The following is a 19,230-nucleotide window of genomic DNA, read 5'->3' as shown; positions in this document are numbered from 1 at the left end:
GTGTAATCTCACTATTCTGCCACCCAGAATATTGATCACAAGCTCAGTATCAAAGCATGATTTCGATCTCCTGACCTCGTGGTGATCCGCCCGTCTCGGCCTCCCTTGGGCGGATCACCACGAGGTCAGGAGATCGAAACCATCCTGGCGAACACGGTGAAACCCCGTCTCTACTAAAAAATACAAAAAACTAGCCCGGCGAGGTGGCGGGTGCCTGTAGTCCCAGCTACTCGGGAGGCTGAAGCAGGAGAATGGCGTAAACCCGGGAGGCGGAGCTTGCCGTGAGTTGAGATCCGGCCACTGCACTCCAGCCTGGGCGACAGAGCTAGACTCTGTCGCAAAAAAAAAAAAAAAATGAATAGTGCTGCAATGAACATACGTGTGGATGTATCTTTGTGACAGAATAAATCTTGCAGTTCCTAATCATAACATGCAGTCATACCTCCACATTTGCCGATCATAATCTCTCTCCCTGGAGTACCCCCTTCTGCTTTTTTCCAACTTCAAGGCTCATATCTCTACAAAGATTTTTTTTTCCAACCACTCTTTGCACTTTTACTACACCTCTAAGGTAGCTGCTAGCACACTCTACTTGCTATTATTTGTCTAATAGATTTTTCTTCCATACTAGACAGTGGGCTGCAAAGTCAATGGACAATATTGTACCCATCTTAGAGCCTAGCACAAAGAAACTTTAATAAATATCTGGGGATTGAATGAATGAATGAATGAATGAAATATAAATGAAGGGAATATATTTATAAAACCTTAAGGATAAAGTCCCTGACCTGAGAATAAACCTTGAAGTAGTTGAGATTCAACCACTTGAGGTGACTCATTTTGGTACTTATAATAAACCCAAAAATATAAGAGAACCATTAGGGAGTTGTTACATGTCGGTTAATCACAATGCTTTCAATGTATGTTCTGTTCAGCTCATTAATCTTGGTAATATTATTAGAAGAAAGCCAGCGCGTATGTGGTATGTCTCCAAGGGCAGGAAGGTGGCAAAGGGAAGCAAATCCGAGTGGGTGGAGGGAGGGGAAGGGCGGGAGGAGAAAAAGGTGGGTGGAGGACCAGGTGGGAGGGTGGCAGCTCACTCAGGACCCAGCAGGGGCAGCACGATGAGGCAGATGGCCCTGTTTCTGAACGGCAGCCCCAAGAACGGAAATATCCTCAGACAGATTCTAAGCCTCCTGAAGGCTTGTTAGGATTCCACACAGACTGACTGACATTAAATGTTGGAGAGCGGTACTTTACAACTACATGGAGCACTTTAGTGAATAAAGACCCTGACGGTATGCTGGCCCATATGTTTAAGGACAAAGGTGTCTGGGGAAATAAGCAAGATCATAAAGGAGCTTTCTTAATTGACCGAAGTCCTGAGTACTTTGAACCCATTTTGAACTACTTGCATCATGGACAGCTCATTGTAAATGATGGCATTAATTTATTGGGTGTGTTAGAAGAAGCAAGATTTTTTGGTATTTACTCATTGATTGAACACCTAGAAGTGGCAATAAATAATTCTCAACCACTGGAGGATCATTCACCAATATCCCAAAAGGAATTTGTCCGATTTTTACTAGCAACTCCAACCAAGTCAGAACGGCGATGCCAGGGTTTCAACTTCAGTGGTGCTGATCTTTCTCGTTTGGACCTTGGATACATTAACTTCAAAATGGCCAATTTAAGCCACTGCAATCTTGCACATGCAATTATTTGCTGTGCAAATCTTGAATGAGCTGATCTCTCTGGATCCGTGCTTGACTGTGCAAATCTCCAGGGAGTCAAGATGCTCTGTTCTAATGCAGAAGGAGCATCCCTGAAACTGTGTAATTTTGAGGATCCTTCTGGTCTTAAAGCCAATTTAGAAGGTGCTAATAGCCGTAAGTAGAAAGCTGAAACTGGATCCTTTCCTTACTCCTTATACGAAGATTAATCCAAGGTGGATTAGAGACTTAAATGTTAGACCTAATACCATAAAAACCCTAGAAGAAAATCTAGGTAGTACCATTCAGGACATAGGCATGGGCAAGGACTTCATATCTAAAACACCAAAAGCAACAGCAGCAAAAGCAAAAATTGACAAATGGGATCTAATTAAACTAAAGAGCTTCTGCACAGCAAAAGAAACTACCATCAGAGTGAACAGGCAACCTACAGAATGGGAGAAAATTTTTGCAATCTACTCATCTGACAAAGGGCTAATATCCAGAATCTACAAAGAACTCAAACAAACATACAAGAAAAAAACAACCCCATCAAAAAGCAGGCAAAGGATATGAACAGACATTTCTCAAAAGAAGACATTCATACAGCCAACAGACACATGAAAAAATGCTCATCATCACTCGCCATCAGAGAAATGCAGATCAAAACCACAATGAGATACCATCTCACACCAGTTAGAATGGCAATCATTAAAAAGTCAGGAAACAACAGGTGCTGGAGAGGATGTGGAGAAATAGGAACACTTTTACACTGTTGGTGGGATTGTAAACTAGTTCAACCATTATGGAAAACAGTATGGCAATTCCTCAAGGATCTAGAACTAGATGTACCATATGACCCAGCCATCCCACTACTGGGTATATACCCAAAGGATTATAAATTACTCTACTACAAAGACACATGCACACGTATGTTTATTGCGGCACTATTCACAATAGCAAAGACTTGGAATCAACCCAAATGTCCATCTGTGACAGACTGGATTAAGAAAATGTGGCACATATACACCATGGAATATTATGCAGCCATAAAAAAGGATGAGTTTGCGTCCTTTGTAGGGACATGGATGCAGCTGGAAACCATCATTCTTAGCAAACTATCACAGGAACAGAAAACCAAACACCGCATGTTCTCACTCATAGGTGGGAACTGAACAATGAGATCACTTGGACTTGGGAAGGGGAATATCACACACTGGGGCCTAACATGGGGAGGGGGGAGGGGGGAGGGATTGCACCGGGAGTTATACATGATATAAATGATGAATTGATGGGTGCTGACGAGTTGATGGGTGCAGCACACCAACATGGCACAAGTATACATGTGTAACAAACCTGCACGTTATGCACATGTACCCTAGAACTTAAATTAAAGTATAAAAAAAAAGAAAAAAAAGAAAAAAAAAAAAAAGGTGTGGATATGGAGGGAAGTCAGATGACAGGAATTAACCTGAGAGTGGCTACCTTAAAAAAATGCAAAGTTGAAGAACTGTAACCTCAGAGGAGCAACTCTGGCAGGAACTGACTTAGAGAAGTGTGATCTCTCTGGGTGTGATCTTCAAGAAGTCAACCTGAGAGGGTCCAACGTGAAGGGAGCTAGATTTGAAGAGATGCTGACACCACTACACATGTCACAAAGTGTCAGATGAGAATTTTAGGGGCTGGAGGAAGATGTGCAAGATGAAAATGTTTTCCTTATCACTTTTCTTTCTCCACCTACTCAATTGTCTTGAAGAAATAACACCATAAGGAAATTAAAAAAAAAAAAAAATTTTAGAGGATTATGCTTGTTCTCAGTGATGCATAAGGGAAAAAGCTGACTTTTTTTTTTTTTTCCATATTCTGATTTTCAACACAAAAGCACTCATTTAATAGATGTAGGGAAACTAGATATTGCTGCCTTTTGAACGGGGTAGGGGGGTTTATCTGGTTTTATGACTAGGAATAGTATCTATTATATTTGCTTTTAAATAGGCATGATGTGGAAATACCATCTTGGTTTGAGATGCATTTGAGGATTTTAATTGATGGAAAGCACTACATATGCAATTATAGTTATTGAATACCTAGATGCAGTATCAATATTTAAATTGTTAAAACTTTATGAAAACTTGGAAAAGATTGTTTAGGTTTATAAATAGCTTTAGTGATCCCTCCCCTCTTTAAATACCTTTCACACCACGTGAATATGGTGAGATCAGACTCCCTAAGACTCTTTTCAGGTTCATTTTTAAATGTTTACTTTTTAGGACAAAACAGTAGCTAAATTAAAGTAATATCCAGTTCTTACTGATTGAGACAGAGTGGAAAGAAAGACATCGTTGTACATCACTGTCATTCCAAAGGTACAGTGGGACTCCGGATGGAGGAAGAACTTACCTATCACTACAACACTTATATGTGAGAATTTCTCAGAATTTCATTCTAGGCAAGTTCCACTCAACACCAGACCAAGCAATTCTATCTATTTACACTGCTAGCCTATTTTTCTCATACAATCCTCACAAGCATAGGAAGATACTTCAAAACCAAAAAACCGAGGTACATCATTAATATTCATTTAATTCAAATACCAAATAGTTTATATAAGGCCAGCTTAGAAATAGATACTAAATCCAGAGCTACTGCAATCACAGCTTTTATGAATGAATATGGTAAAGTTGCCCGCTAAAAGGCAACGTAATATAATTGCAGCTAGAACCCTACAGTGGGGAATGAGGAATTTTAAACACACATTTGATTACAGCCACCAAAAAATATAAATCAAGTAAAAATAAAGGCATTTGGCTGGTCCAAGATGTAATACCAATCAATCAGCATCTGTGATTCTTTTACTTATATATATTTTTAAACAAATTTTGGCCCAAATTTCTTGATTCATTACCTCTCTGCAGCAGCAGAGGAAAGGCCTGTACCTCCCTACCAATGACCTGGTGCCCTTATTTCTACCCGAAGAGCAGGGATATTAGCTGTGTCCAAATGGGTTCTGAATTCTACACACTCATTAACATGAGGCAAGCAATCATTGAAAACCACCTGTGTCTCCTTTGGGAGAATGACATATCTTTAGTATTTACATATCATTATTCTTCTATCTCTACATATGCAAAGCTTTCCTTAACAGTAAAGGGTACATATGCATGGTGGGAGGAGATCAGACCTTTAAAAGTGAAGGAAAGCAACTTCAGAAATGAATTATTTTCTTTGCTTTTTATTTTTACCAAGACAGAGAAGTATTGTATTGAGAGATAATCTATTTTCATAATCAATATGTGCCTAAATTATATTTAAATCATTTCACTCACTCTATACTATATTTTCAGGAATTATAGAATGTGTTATTCATTCACTTAAAGGTACCTCTGTAGAAATAACCTAAAACTGCAGAAAGATCTGAAAGATGTAAACATAGTGTGCTTAGAAACTGCAGATTTTAGATCTAATGGATACTGCATTAATAAATGATGATGAAGAAGAAGAAGAAGAAGAAGGAGGATGAGGAAGAGGAGGAGGAGGAGGAGAAAGAAAGGGGAGAAGGAGGAGGAAGAAGAAGAAGAAGAAGAAGGAGGAGGAGGAGGAGGAGGAGAAAGAAAGGGGAGAAGGAGGAGGAAGAAGAAGAAGAAGAAGAAGGAGGAGGAGGAGGAGGAGAAGAAAAAGAAGAAGAGAAAGAAGAAGAAGAAGAAGAAGAAGAAGAAGGAGGAGGAGGAGAAGAAAAAGAAGAAAAGGAAAAGAAAAGAAGAAGAGAAAGAAGAAGAAAGCCAGCACTTGTTCACAGGAATACTAGGTGATTGTAGCTGGTCTTGAATTCCCTAAAAAGCCCTGATTCCCAGGGCTGACCATGAAGAATGTTGCAAGGGGCAAAATGATTGTTGGCAGCATCAGACACACTCCTGCCTTCTCATTCCTTTGAGGGATGATGCTAAATGATGCTAAGTGTTGGAGAAGGAACGCACTTGACCACCCAAGTCAACCCAGCACTGCATTCTAGTCTCTGCCTTTCTCCAGCAACTGGCTGTGTGGGATCAAGGATGTCACTTCTCCCTGGGCCTATTTTTCTCCTGTTAGAATGAAAGATGCACTAGAGATCTAATTCAAAATGCCAATTTTTATAGCCACACACCCAAATCTTTCTTTGTATTCTCTTTGACAGCAGACTCCTTCCTTGTGTCTCTCTGGAGGGCATCCATTTCATACTGATTTCTTGCCTCCTTAGGTTTCTGGCCAGGTGGAGTTGAGCACATGTTTGCAATACCTCTCTGCTTTCTGTCCGCCTCCCCCAAACCCCGAGCCCCTAACTTACTCCCTTATTTAAAATCCCTTTTCACTGAATACCATGATAATCTTAGTGATCAGTTTCTATGATGAAAACAATTGCATTCTGTTTCTTAAAGCCGTTCATTTTAAAATTTGAGTCAATATTCGATCAGGTCTCTTTCTCTCCTTTGTGGCTCCAGTGGCTGAGGGTGAGAAGGTGAGGGATGCTGTAGGGGACACAGTCCAGGGTCTATTCTCACGCACCTCCCCTTCCCTCTTTCTCTTCCTTATATCTGCTCCTTTGGTCTTGGGGTAAAAAGAGGAGCAAGAGTGAACTTGGCAGTCCCTCCCAAGGCCATTAACTGCCCTCCTAGATCTCTGGTCTTTAGTGTAAGGTAGAGGGGTAGATACTCCCCAGGCCCCTTGGAGAGAGGGCTCATTCCCAAACAGGTGGGCTCTTAGAGTAACTGGGCCAGTTGCTGCTGGCTTTAATGTGCATTAATTTATCCCATAATGTAGCAGCCCAGGGCCTCTGTAGCCCCAATCTCTTCTTCCCTCATGGCCAATTCTTCAGCCAGTAGGCCCTTGTAGCATCCAACTTCCATAGTTGGCAATAACCTGAAGCTTGAGGCAGGGAAACATTGACTTCCTTCCCACCTGCCACAGATCTCTCCCCAGAAAGCCTTTGTCCTGTTCCAAGAACACAGCAGCAGCCCAGCAAGTCTGCTAGATAAGCAGATGCCTGCTTAGAGACCCTACTGTATATTACTTAACTTGTTATTAACTGAACTGTTTGTAAGAATATAAGGCAACTCCTTCACTAATAGTTCTCTTGGGGGCTTGCCTGCCTTGGCTTTGAAAAGAAAAAAATCCCCACTTTCCCTCCAGCTTGAGGAGGAGAAGGACAAGAATAGCTTCATATCTCAAACACTGCTGTCCTCCAACAGGCAGCATTCCTCTTCCCCCTCCAGGTCCTCTTCTCATATCCAGAGGAGGGGGGTCAGGTGTTGTGGGAGGCAATTGGGTCTGTTCTCTGAGGGCTTCCCAGGAAGCCCTGAATGGTGTGGCTGGTCCAGAGCACTAATTGTCCCTCCAACTTAGAGTATAGAATGCTTGCTGTAGTTTTTCCTCAGTGTGAGCCTTAGTAATCAAATTGAGAAAACAGGATCACGTTCAGCACCCTACAGCATCTTGCTACATATTCATGTATGTTAATACTGCATTAATATCTGGCCAGGCCCACACTGATAATCCCAACACTTTGAGAGGCCAAGGCAGGAGGATCACTTGAGGCCAGGAGTTGGAGACCAGCCTGGGTAGCACACCAAAACCCTGTCTCTACAAACAAATTTAAAATAAACAGTGGTCCCAGCAGTAGTCCCAGCTACCCAGGAGGCTGAGGCAGGAGGACCCCTTGAAGCCAGAAGTTCAAGACTGCAGTAAACTATGACCACACCACTGCACTCCAGCCTGGGTGACAGAGTGAGACTCTGTCTCTAACAAATAATTTTTACAATATTTCATTAATATCTGTCTTCCCTGCTATACTACAAGGCCATGACAACAAGACCCATGTATGTACGCTTTGCTCAAGATTGAACTCCAGCTGCTTAGAATACCTGGCCAAAACAAAATTTTTTAATGTCCAATATTTATTGAATGAATGAGTGAATAAAACTCCTCGTAGTCATTTTGCCCCCATGACCACAGCTAATTGGACCAGAGCTGGGGACATGACCGAAGAAGAACCAATACATGCCAGTACCAATACTATGAGCCAAGCAAATGATATCATGAGAGAACTGGATCCAAAACACAGGAGGACTAGACAGCCTGTACTGAGTTATTATTGAGTATCTAGAAGGCTGCATGCAGCTCAGATGGGACAGCCATGTACATGCTAAAATAGAAAATGCTGATCTAGGGCTGGCACAGTGATTTATGCCTACAATTTCAGCACTTTGGGAGGCCAAGGCAGGAAGATCACTTGAGGCCAGGAGTTCTAGACCAGGCTGGTCAACATTACAAGACGCTGACTCAATAAAAAATAGAAAAAAAAAGGTCCGGGCATGGTGGTTCATGCCTGTAATCTCAGCACTTTCAGAGGCCGAGGCAGGTGGATCGTCTGAGGTCAGGAGTTCAAGACCAGCCTGGCCAACATGACAAAACCCCATTTCTACTAAAAATACAAAAATTAGCCCGGCACAGTGGCTTCTGCCTCTGATCCCAGCCACTCGAGAGGCTGAGGCAGAAGAATCGCTTGAACCCGGGAGGTGGAGGTTGCAGTGAGCCCAGATTGCACCACTGCACTCCAGCTTGGGCAACAGAGTGAGACTGTCTCAAAAAAAAAAAAAAAAAATCAGCCAAATGTGGTAGCACATGCCTGAGTAGTAGTTTCAGCTCCTCAAGGGGCTGAGCCAGGAAGATCACTTTAGTCCATGCATTCTAGGTTACAGTGAGCTATGATCATGCCACTTCACTCCAGCCTGGGTGACAGAACAAGACCCTATCTCAAAAAAAAAAAAAAAAAAATGCCACTCATGAAAAAGGGAGATTAGGAAAAGCAAAGGAAATAGACTACCTGGCCTCAGAGAAGAAGAGAGAATTCTTTCCTCCTGACACTCTAGTTATTGGTTTTAGCATCTATGAGGCCCATATCTACTTTCTCATTCCCTGAGAGAGTACAGTATCCTTCCAGTGATTTCTCTTTCAACCTAGTTGGATGGAACTATGGTCCTTGCAACAGACCGTGACACTGAGAAATGATACTCCATGCCAGTGAATTCTCTAGGTTATTGAACTTGTCATTACTTGAATTGTTTGTAATAATCTGGTCTTTGTAAATGCATCCTACAGATGTATTCTCAGAATTTGTAGAACATAATTTAATATTTTTCTTAATGACTCAGAGTCACCTGTTATATTAAAGAGATAGTCCTTCGGTCTCCAAATTTGCTGCCAGCTGTCACCAGCAGAGCACCTTTTCTCTTAAAATGGTCCTTCTAACTCATTGCAAAGCTTTTCTTTTGAGGAACCAGCTCTTCAAACTGATTCTACACTGGTGGAGACTCCAACAGGCCACTCTGAGGAAGGGTTTGCTTTCAAATGGATGGTGGTTCTTGGCAACATTGGGCTACCAGTTGCACGCTACAGCTTTAAAGCCACATTATCACTGTTCTAAACCATGTCTAATTACCTCCTTCTAGTCCTTCTTCCATTACAAACTTGTTACCTACATGCTCTTCTGCTTTGACTATTAAGAACTCACATACTGGCCGGGCACAGTGGCTCATGGCTGTAATACCAGCACTTTGGGAGATCAAGGCAGGAAGATCACTTGAGGTCAGAAGTTTGAGACTAGCCTGGCCAGCATGGTGAAACCCCTAATCTACCAAAAATAATTACTGTGTGGGGTGGCGCATGCCTGTAATCCCAGCTACTTGGGAGGCTGAGGCAAGAGAATCGCTTGAACCTGGGAGGAGGAGGTTGCTGTGAGCTGATATCACACCACTGCACTCCAGCCTGAGTGATAGAGTGAGAATCCATCTCAAAAAAAAGAAAAAAGTATTCACATACTATTAAAGTTCTTTTCTTCAATATCAACCTCCTTCCAATGAAGAGTTGATCTCACTTTCCCAAGGGGCCACCTGGTTGTCTACAGAGAATGAAGCCCAAACCCTAATGCTTCCCTTTCGGAGTCCAAGCTTGATGCCAGCTGGCCTGCCATTAGGCTGCTCAGGTCAAAGATTAATTTTCCCTCCAACCAGCATGCAACTAAGACCACTAGACATGCTTGCTTCTAAAAAAAAAAAAAAAAAAAAAACCTTAATAGAGATGCCAAATCCAAACAAATCCTCGAGCTTCTAGGGGCAAAATTAAGCCAAACTCATTAGCAATTGTAGAGGACTATGTGCTTGCAAACGAAGCAGGGCGTTCCCGATAAGTCCTGCTCTTGCAAACGAAGCAGGACATTCCTCCCCTGCAAACAGGGAGGACAAAGGAGCCAGTTGCAAATAGCAGACCCTGGGGGCTTGTTTATATGTTAACATCTTGGAAATCCAGAAAGTCAGGGAAATGTCAGAAAAACAACAATGTGTCTTGTGACTTGGTAACATTCCACAAACAACGGTATAAAATAAAGTGGAGCGCGTGGTTCAGGGCGGCCGCCATGTTTGTCTTGCCTTGTGTTGTCCTATGTGTTCATTCCTTTGTTTAGGAAACAGGAGGATCCCAACAAGCAATGAACCAGGCTCATCCCAACAAGCCTCCTGTTTTCTGATGGGTAGCTTGAGGAAATAAGCTCAAGGACAGCTCAGGACCACCAGGGGTAATCTGAAGGCCAGGCCAGGACGCTGACCTCCTAAAGTCTACCCTCCTTGAAGATCTGGGATATCAGTTATCAGAACCAAGGGCTCCAGGACCCAGGGAAATTAGGAGAACACCAGTGGCCCATCTTAAAACCCTCCAGAAACACTTTTACCAGTGTCCACTTTCCACAGGATCCACGATAATATGAAAACAGGGCTGATCTCCTAGAGCCCCAAATTAGCCACCATTTTCAGCAGTGTCTGTGCACAAGCTTATACTCCTAGCTGAGCTGCATTTTCTGCTCTCTAGACGATAGAGGAAAAAGTCAGGAACTCATTTCTTCCAATATCACAGCACAATCTGGCCACATCAAGTGAAAGAAAATTCAGAGCCACTAATTGGAACTAAACTGGAATTCATACATATTCCCATAAACTCCCGAGTCACCAGTCTTAAATCCCATATTCTTACCCTCCAGGTCAGAACTGGCCCTGTATAAGCGGCTGGTACAGACAACCAAAAGCAAAGGAATAAGCCTCAACGCGCTCAGGACACCAGAAGACCCAGAACAATCTGAAACCTAGACATGCCAGTTTTCTGAAGGAAAATTTTGAGCTTCCTCAAGGCCAAGGACAATGCCTCATTTTGCCCCTAAGTCCCAGTCTGGAACACTGAAACAGTTCAAGAGTAACTCGATGGACCAAGAGCCAAAGATTCTGCCTGCTGTAATCTTGAAGTAGAAGCCAGAGTTGCAAATTTCTCTACTTATCTAGGTATTTTATAGGATAATTCTTGTAGACTAATAGATCAGAGATATACGTGGGCATATATAGAATTTTATTGGTGTATGTAGAATTTCCTGGAGGAATTTTCCCATCAGACAAGGCTGAAAAGGATAGTGTAACTGACATGTGAACATGGCATCATGATGGATGCTAAGTAGATTATGGGATCCACAAAATAGTGCAACATGGGAAGAGAGCCTTCCAGAATCAAGGGTCTTGGGCCCAGAAGACAGATAGAATCAAAGGCATCAGCAGGACACTTGAGAAATTAACACCAGAACCTACAGAGATGGGGTGTTGAAACCCCCCCCCCCCCCCCCACTGGAAGCCATCTGGAGCAAAGGAAGGGACACCTGTGTCAGGCTTGGTGTCTGCTATAGAACCCTCTACCAACTATGTAGGTAGATCTCTCCACTTAAGAACTTCTGAAAATCAGGAGCCCTCATAAATAAAAGTAGATTAGGGCCAGGCATGGTGGCTCATGCCTGTAATCCCAACACTTTGGGAGGCAAAGGCAGGCGGATCACCTGAGGTCAGGAGTTCGAGACCAGCCTGGCAAACATGGTGAAACCCCGTCTCTACTAAAAATACAAAATTAGCCAGGCATGGTGGTGTGCACCTGTAATCCCAGCTACTTGGGAGACTGAGGCAGGAGAATTGCTTGAACTCAGGAGGCGGAGGTTGCAATAAGCTGAGATTGTGCCACTGCACTCCAGCCTGAGCAACAAAGCTAGACTCCATTTCAAAAAATAATAATAATAATAAAGTGGATTAGCATAATAAAAAGATACAGTATTAAACAAAACATGTGAGGAAATTATTAAGTCTGGGTATCACCTCTAAACCATGAACTGCTACTTATTTTACTTTAAAGTATTATATAGCATTATGTGCCAGGCACCATTTCCAAGTGGTTTACAAATATTAACCCATTTACTCCTCATAACTGTGGAAATAAACAAGACCACCCAAATGAGAAAGCAAATGTGATTCCTGGGATTTGAATGTCGCCTCCAAAACTCACGTTGAAATCGTATTGCCGTCATAACAGTGTTATGAGGTGACACCTTTAAGAGGCTATTAAGTCATGAGGGCTCTGCCCTCCTGAACGGATTAATGCCGTTACAGTGGGAATGGGTTAGTTATCACAGGAGTTTGGCCCCTTTTTCTGTCTTACCCTCTTTTGTCCTCCTTTGCCATGTGATGCTTTCCACTATGTTATGATGCAACAAAAAGGTCTGTCCAAGATGCAGCCCCTCAAACCTGGGCTTCCCAGCCTTTAAACTTCTATTCTTTATAAATTACACAGTCTGTGCTATTCTGTTATAACAGCAGAAAATGGACAAAGACATCTATTTATTCAAAGCTTGCTATAGCAAAGGAGTCAACCACTATCACTTGTGTTTTGGCAGAGACTCAAAGGCACGCAGAAAAATGGCAAAGCTTCATAGTAAAAAGAAGGGACAGCTTCTGGTATGCTCTGATTGGAGGACGTTGGTACGGGGAAGCTATGGGTGGGCTGACTAAGAGCAAAGCATCCTATGGGGAGCATATTTAACTTTCCCTGGTTGGTTGCATATTGGAAGCAGGAACAAAACCTGGGGAAACTGTCAGTCATTTATCAAGTCCTGGCCACTTGGGGCCAATTGTTACAGGGGTTATTGTTTGACTTCCTGGACTGTTTAAGAGATTGTGGTCTGATTTCACACAAAGCTGACTTGCTTCATGGACCTAATGGGTTGGGTTTTGGGCTGGTTGCTGCAGACTGTAAGGGTGCTATTTCTGCATATGGTCTGGCCATTGTCTATTTGTACCTTCAGTCTCTCATAACCCTATAGAGTAAGTACTACTACTGTTCTCATTTTATGAATGATGGGAGTGTGGCACGGAGACACAGTAAATAGCAGAGCCAGAACACAAACTAAGGCATTCTGCCCACAGAGTCTATCCCCTTAGCCCCTGCATGAAGGTGCCTCCAATGTGGCTTGGTATTGAGTCAGTTCTAGACATTTATTTTCTATGAGAAAGCTGAGTCTCTGTTCTTCTACCCAGTTGTCTGGGGTTCTACCCACCCATTCTTGTAGCTCAGCCAAAGAGAATGAGGACTTGCCCTTGGCATGCGAAAGCACCATCCTGTGTAATGTATTGTAAAGTCAGTAATTTATGAGACTTTTTCTGTTTGGGGGATTTTTAGTTTTGTGTATGATTGTCTTCCCTGGCAAGATTAAGAAAAAATAATTTTTACAGGTTGGGTTCACTGGAGAGACTCTGAAACAGGGATTCACACGCAGTACATTTATTAGACAATATTCGTGGGATTAAGCCCTGTGAAAGGAAGGAGAAGGGACCAGGACTGAGAGAAGCTGAGCAGCCATGCAGCCTCAACAAAGGCTTCAGCCCACTCCATATGTTACCGGTGGAGGGTGTCCAGGTTCTTTGTTCAATTTTGAACAAAGAATTGGACAAAACGCACAAAGTAAGGAAAGAATGAAACAACAAAAGCAGTGATGTACTGAAAACGAAAGTACACTCCACTTAGTGGAGCCAGCCCGAGCATAGAGGCTCAAGAGTTCTCCTTACAGGATTTTCTGGGGTTTAAATACCCTCTAAAGGTTTCCCATTGGTTACTTGGTGTATACCCTAAGTAAATGAAGTAGTGGTCTGCAATCAGTCTGATTGGTTGCACAAAGCAACCAATCAAAGGCTGAAGTTACAAAGGTTACACCTTAAACAAGAGTCTGATTGGTTGTAGAAAGCAACCAATCAGAGGCTGAAAAGTTACAACGTTACACTCCTATGCAATCCTAAGCAACCAATTAGAGATACTTTCAATTTTCCATCTGCCATGCAGAAAAAGGTGTGGGGGAGTGTCAGGGATTGCAAAGGGAGTAGCCTCTGGTCCTTTTGTTACTTAGGTGTGGGAAATTGGGGCTTTCCTTTTGATTTATTTCTAGGAAGTTGGCGTGAATTGGTCTTGGTTTCTGTGCCTCCAGACCCTATTGTCCTGCCTCACATGGAGGCACAATGAAGCCAAAATGGACCTTCAGAACTGTCCTGCGTGGCAGCAGGAGCACCTGGCCTTAGATTTCTCCTAAATTAGTCACTAATGCAGGCTGCCCGCACCGAGAATAGCCAAGGGCAATTTCCAGAGGGAGCTGCCAGCTGAGGGCTGTCTTCTGACAACGCTATAGAAAACAGGTGTGGAGTATGTTTATGTGCTGCAAACATCATTCTCAGAAAGGAAAAGCTGTAATTACTCCTCAGAAACTACAACTAATAAAACAGAAAGTGTCAATTCCTGGTGGTGTGATTTGGCAGCACTAAGAGAGAATCTTTGAGTGCTGATGTGGTAACCTTTGGGGTTGAGTGAACCAAGAGAAGTATGAGCCCCAAAATGTCAGGGGTGGTGGAGCGGCCAGTTGGCTTCTTGCCCCAGCCTGTTCCAAAGATGCCTTGGGTACCAGTTTAATCCTCATTCACACCACAAACGTGGTGATTTCCTTACAACCAGTACAAATGCATGAGACTTAGTTCCTAAACTGGAATTAGACCAGAGCATGAGTCAATCAATAATTTTTTGTAATTTGTGTATCTTATCTGTGATCACATTGAAGAGCCACTTTTCCACCTGCTCTGGGTTTAAATTTGTGATCTTTGAGTCAGGGTCCTCTCCTTTGAACTCTGGCCAACTCAGGGGCAATCTGAAAAGAGGATGAGAAATTTCCCTGAGAGGAAGGAGGAGGGACAAGGAAATGGCAGGAGGAGGATGAAGTGGGGGGACTGAGAGGAGAAAAGGAGAACAGAAGGAAAACAAGACATTAAAAGACGATGTTTACGCAATGTTCTACCTGAACACAGGGGCAGATTAGAAGACATTTCAAGATTCTTTCCTCCTAGTAAGTCCAACAGTAAGTAGGCTTTGCAAGTAATTTCCAGTAGAGACCATATACCTCTCTCTCCATCTACCAAGGCTGGTTGTGTATTTGGGAAACAAAGCATGTTTCTACCCACCAGTATCCTCCCACTAGAGAACACAGCAAAGCTTTATAATACTTGCTTCCTGTCCCTTTTAGCAGCTAATCTGCAGAAAAATACAAATGACACACTGATAACAAACCCTCTCCACATATAATAAAGAAAATGGGCCAGGCGCGGTGGTTCGTGTCTGTAATCCGGGCATTTTGAGAGGCCAAGGCAGGCAGATCACCTGAGGTCAGGAGTTCAAAACCAGCCTGGCCAGCATGGTGAAACCCTGTCTGTACTAAAAACACACAAAAAATAGCTAGGGGTGGTGGTGCATGCCTGTAATTCTAGCTACTCAGGAAGATGAGGCATGAGCATCGCTTGAACTTTGGAGCCAGAGGTTGCAGTGAGCCAAGATGGTACCACTGCACTCCAGCCTGGGCAACAGAAGGAGACTTCATGTTAAAAAAAAAAAAAAGAAGAAGAAAAAGAAAAGTAAAAGTAAAAGAATAAGAAAACGGCTGGGAGACAAACCAGGAAGAGTGATACCCCATAACAACTGAGTAGTGAAAGCAAAGTATTTTTCAACTCACACTGCAAGTAAAACTATGAAAAAGAATCCTCTTTTCAAGTGATCTGCTCTTTATAACAAAGTGTTAAACACACACATAAAATGCTTAACAGATCAGAAAATAGCTTTGAAAGTTCATATAGGAGTATTTTCATTTTCTCAAAACATTATCTATAAAAAAAACTGTACACCATTTGTTGGAGAAAACAGGCTATTTTCAAAAGTTGCAGAGCCTGACATAATACATCTCACTTTCTAAGTATCCTGAGAGAAAATCCTTCTATTTTCTGACAGATCCTTTCAGAATGTTAAGCATATGTTTCTTCCAAAAGCACATGACTTTGAAATTGGAATTTTTCCAATCTCACAGGTCTTTTAGCAAAACATTCAGGTTCTCTCGGCCTCCTGCTGACGTAGACAGCTGAAGCCTATAGGCTAAGGCAGGTTTTAGAAATTTGCTTTTTGCACTTACGAGACAGTTAATCCCATATTAATTTGTAATATGTCATTCTTATACAGATTTAGCTAAAACTCAGGAAACCTGAAATTCACACACTGGAAGGATGTTATAAAGCATAGAAGAACCATTTATAACTCGTTTTATGCAACAGGATAATTTCTTCCTCTTAGTTTTATTGTCTGGAGTTCAGCTTATAAAAGCTTAGAATATATGATGAATCCCTACAATGATTAAAAATAACTCAGATGTGTCGAAGATTTGGCAACCAATTAAATATTACTTACTTATACCAAGTTGTTCATTGTGGTCACCTCTGGAGAGGTTTTTCATTTTCCTTTATTTTGGTGTTAGAAGTCTATTTGTTCATTTTCACCTTGCTATAAAGATACTACCCAAGACTGGGTAATTAATAAAGGAAAAAGTTTTAATTTACTCACAGTTCCACATGGCTGGGGAGGCCTCAGGAAACTTACACTCATGGCAGAAGGCAAAGGAGAAACACGGACCTTCTTCACAAGGCAACGAGCGAGAGCGACGGGGAAAGAGCCCCTTAGAAAACCATCAGATCTCGTGAGAACTCACTCACTATCACGAGAACAGCATGGGGGAAGCCACCCCTATGATCCAATTACCTCCCACCAGGACCCTCCCTCCACATGCGGGGATTATGGGGATTATAATTTGAAATGAGATTTGGGTGGGGATACAGAGCCAAACCGTGTCAAGACCCTCTTTCCTTTTTGCAGGGGAACTTTGATTTTTCTTATTAAGCCATTGAAGTGTTCTTTACATGCATAAATGGAAATTTCACTAAAGAAATTTGTAAGTTTAAAGCATTTAGCTAAGAATATGCTCTAAGTTTTCACTGAAGGGGAAAAATATCAACAATTCATAATCCCCTTTTCTTTTAACACTATACTTTTTTTTTTTCTTTTTTTCCTTGAAACAGAGTCTTGCTTTGCTGCCCAGGCTGCATTGCAGTAGTGCAATCACTTTTCACTGCAACCTCTGCCTCCCGGGCTCAGGTGACCCTCCCGCCTCAGCCTCCTCAGTAGCTGTGACTACAGGCACATGCCACCATGCCCAGCTAATTTTTGTATTTTTTGTAGAGATGGGGTTTTGCCATATTGCCCAGACTGGTCTCAAACTCCTGAGCTCATGCAATCCACCTGCCTCAGCCTCCCACCATACTTTTTTCTAACACCATCACTAAGTCTGCCTCAGCTGGGGATAATACTATTACTTTCTAAATGTAGCACATTTTGCTTCTCTTTATTTAGAGTTAGATGAGAGTTATGTTGCTATTCCCCTAGACATAAAAAATGAGTTCACTTAGGCAACTCCATTTCCCAGACACCGTAAAATATTACATAAGAAAAACACACTAGTTCCATCAATATTCTGGGACCCTGGGATTTCACATCCTGGTGTCTCCAATTTAGCAACTTCTCCATCTCAACAATGTCCTGAAATTTTATATGACCTATAACTTGTTCCATTTTGTGCAGTATTATGTATCCCCTGCCAGATATCCCCTGGCAGGAAGGGGCCCTCAGAATAAAATAAAGTACTGTCTCACCAGGAAGGCAAGCTCTGCAGAAAATGCAGGGATAATCAGCACATGCAGTCTGTCAGAGGCAGGGAGGGTAAAGAAAGAACCGTTGCTTCAACTGTGGTCCTGTTTTCTAAACGCCAGTCTCATAGAGGTGTGGACCCTTGCTGGGTGGTTTGTGATTTTAGTTCCTGAGGATAAGATTTTAATTATCTTTTTCATCAAGTTTTGAAATGATATTGGTCCACTTTTCCCAAGAGCACAGAGACTAATATAGATGCAAAAGAGAGAACAGGCCTGGGTGTGGTTGTTCACACCTGTAATCCCAGCACTTTGAAAGGCCAAGGTGGGAGGATCACTTCAGGTCAACAGTTCAAGACCAGCCTGGACAACATAGCAAAACTCTGTCACTACATAAAAATTTAAAAACTAGCCAGGCATGGTTATGCACACCTGTAGTCCCAGCTACTCAGGAGGCTGAGGAAGGAGGATTGTTTGAGCCCAGGAGGTTGAGGATGCAGTGAGCCTTGATCGTGCCAAAGTTCCAAAACTTAATTTAGCCTTAGATTTTTCTCCATCCCTCAACTTTCACTGGCTTCTGTTTGGAGGTAGGGAAGCGGGTGTGTGGTTCCTCTGTCCCCTTCTCTCTCCCAGCCTACTTCCTCCCCCACTGGGAAGCTACAGTTCCAGACCTCTCCATGGTCAGAACCACGTGGTGGCAAGTGAGGAAGTAAGGGATTCTTGCTGGCCTAGAATTCCCACGTGGGTCTGGCTGTTCATTGCATGTAGATTATGGTGGTGCTTTCCATGGGAACTTCAGAAGTTTCCATGACCTAGAGAACCTCTTACCCACTCCTCCTTCAACCCATGGGCATCCTCTTTCTGCTGGTCAACCCTGTCCAACAGGCCCTAAGAGGACTCCATACCAGACCTCTCCCCTACTTGGTTTAAATGTGTCCACAGGAAATGACCCCACATCCCTTTCCCTGACATTCTCTAGGAAGGCAGGCCACACCTACCAAGGCAGCAACCCTCCCTGCTCTGTCACCAGAGCAGCTCACTGGCCCTTCTCTGACCCTCTGGAGTTACTATACAGGTGTGAGACCCCAGTCTTCTGGGTCTCCCTGCTGTGGTAAACACATTTCAAAATGATTCCATTGGCCTCATGGAAGCCCTCACAGGTTGGTGTTAGAAAACAATACCCTCTCAGCCCTTCACCAAAGGGGCCATTTATCTGTGCACATGTGTCCACTGATGGATGACTAGATACAGATGATAGAAGGATAGATAGGTAAAAGAAACGACATTTACTTAAATGGGATCACATCATTTTTAACAAAACATGCTTATTTAATTTCACTTGAATTTCACAGAAGGAAAATCAACTGGAATTGTGAACATCAAGTCAATGTTCTTTCGATATTATTTCTTAAAATAGCCTTCAAAGGATGAGAAAAAAGATTGAGGAAAACTTAGTTTTCAGTCATTAGGGTCTTTTTTCTTACATGCTTCCATTTTAAAGATAATTAACTAACTCCCTACTATGAAAGAACACATCCTCCCATATCCTCTCTCCGAACGCCTTAGGCTTTTTTTTTTAGATA

General features: G+C 42.5%; 1 pseudogene; it reads left to right on the top strand.

Annotated features, from left to right (window-relative positions):
* The first annotated feature begins 1,179 nt into the window (after window positions 1–1,179).
* Window positions 1,180–3,426, top strand: LOC117092198 (annotated as a pseudogene).
* Window positions 3,427–19,230: the final 15,804 nt, after the last annotated feature.

Source organism: Trachypithecus francoisi, unplaced genomic scaffold, assembly GCF_009764315.1.
Source record: "Trachypithecus francoisi isolate TF-2019V2 unplaced genomic scaffold, Tfra_2.0 Contig01440, whole genome shotgun sequence".
NCBI lineage: Eukaryota > Metazoa > Chordata > Mammalia > Primates > Cercopithecidae > Trachypithecus > Trachypithecus francoisi.
The sequence above is the reverse complement of the archived record's forward strand: the minus strand, read 5'-3'. Positions and strand labels throughout refer to the sequence as shown.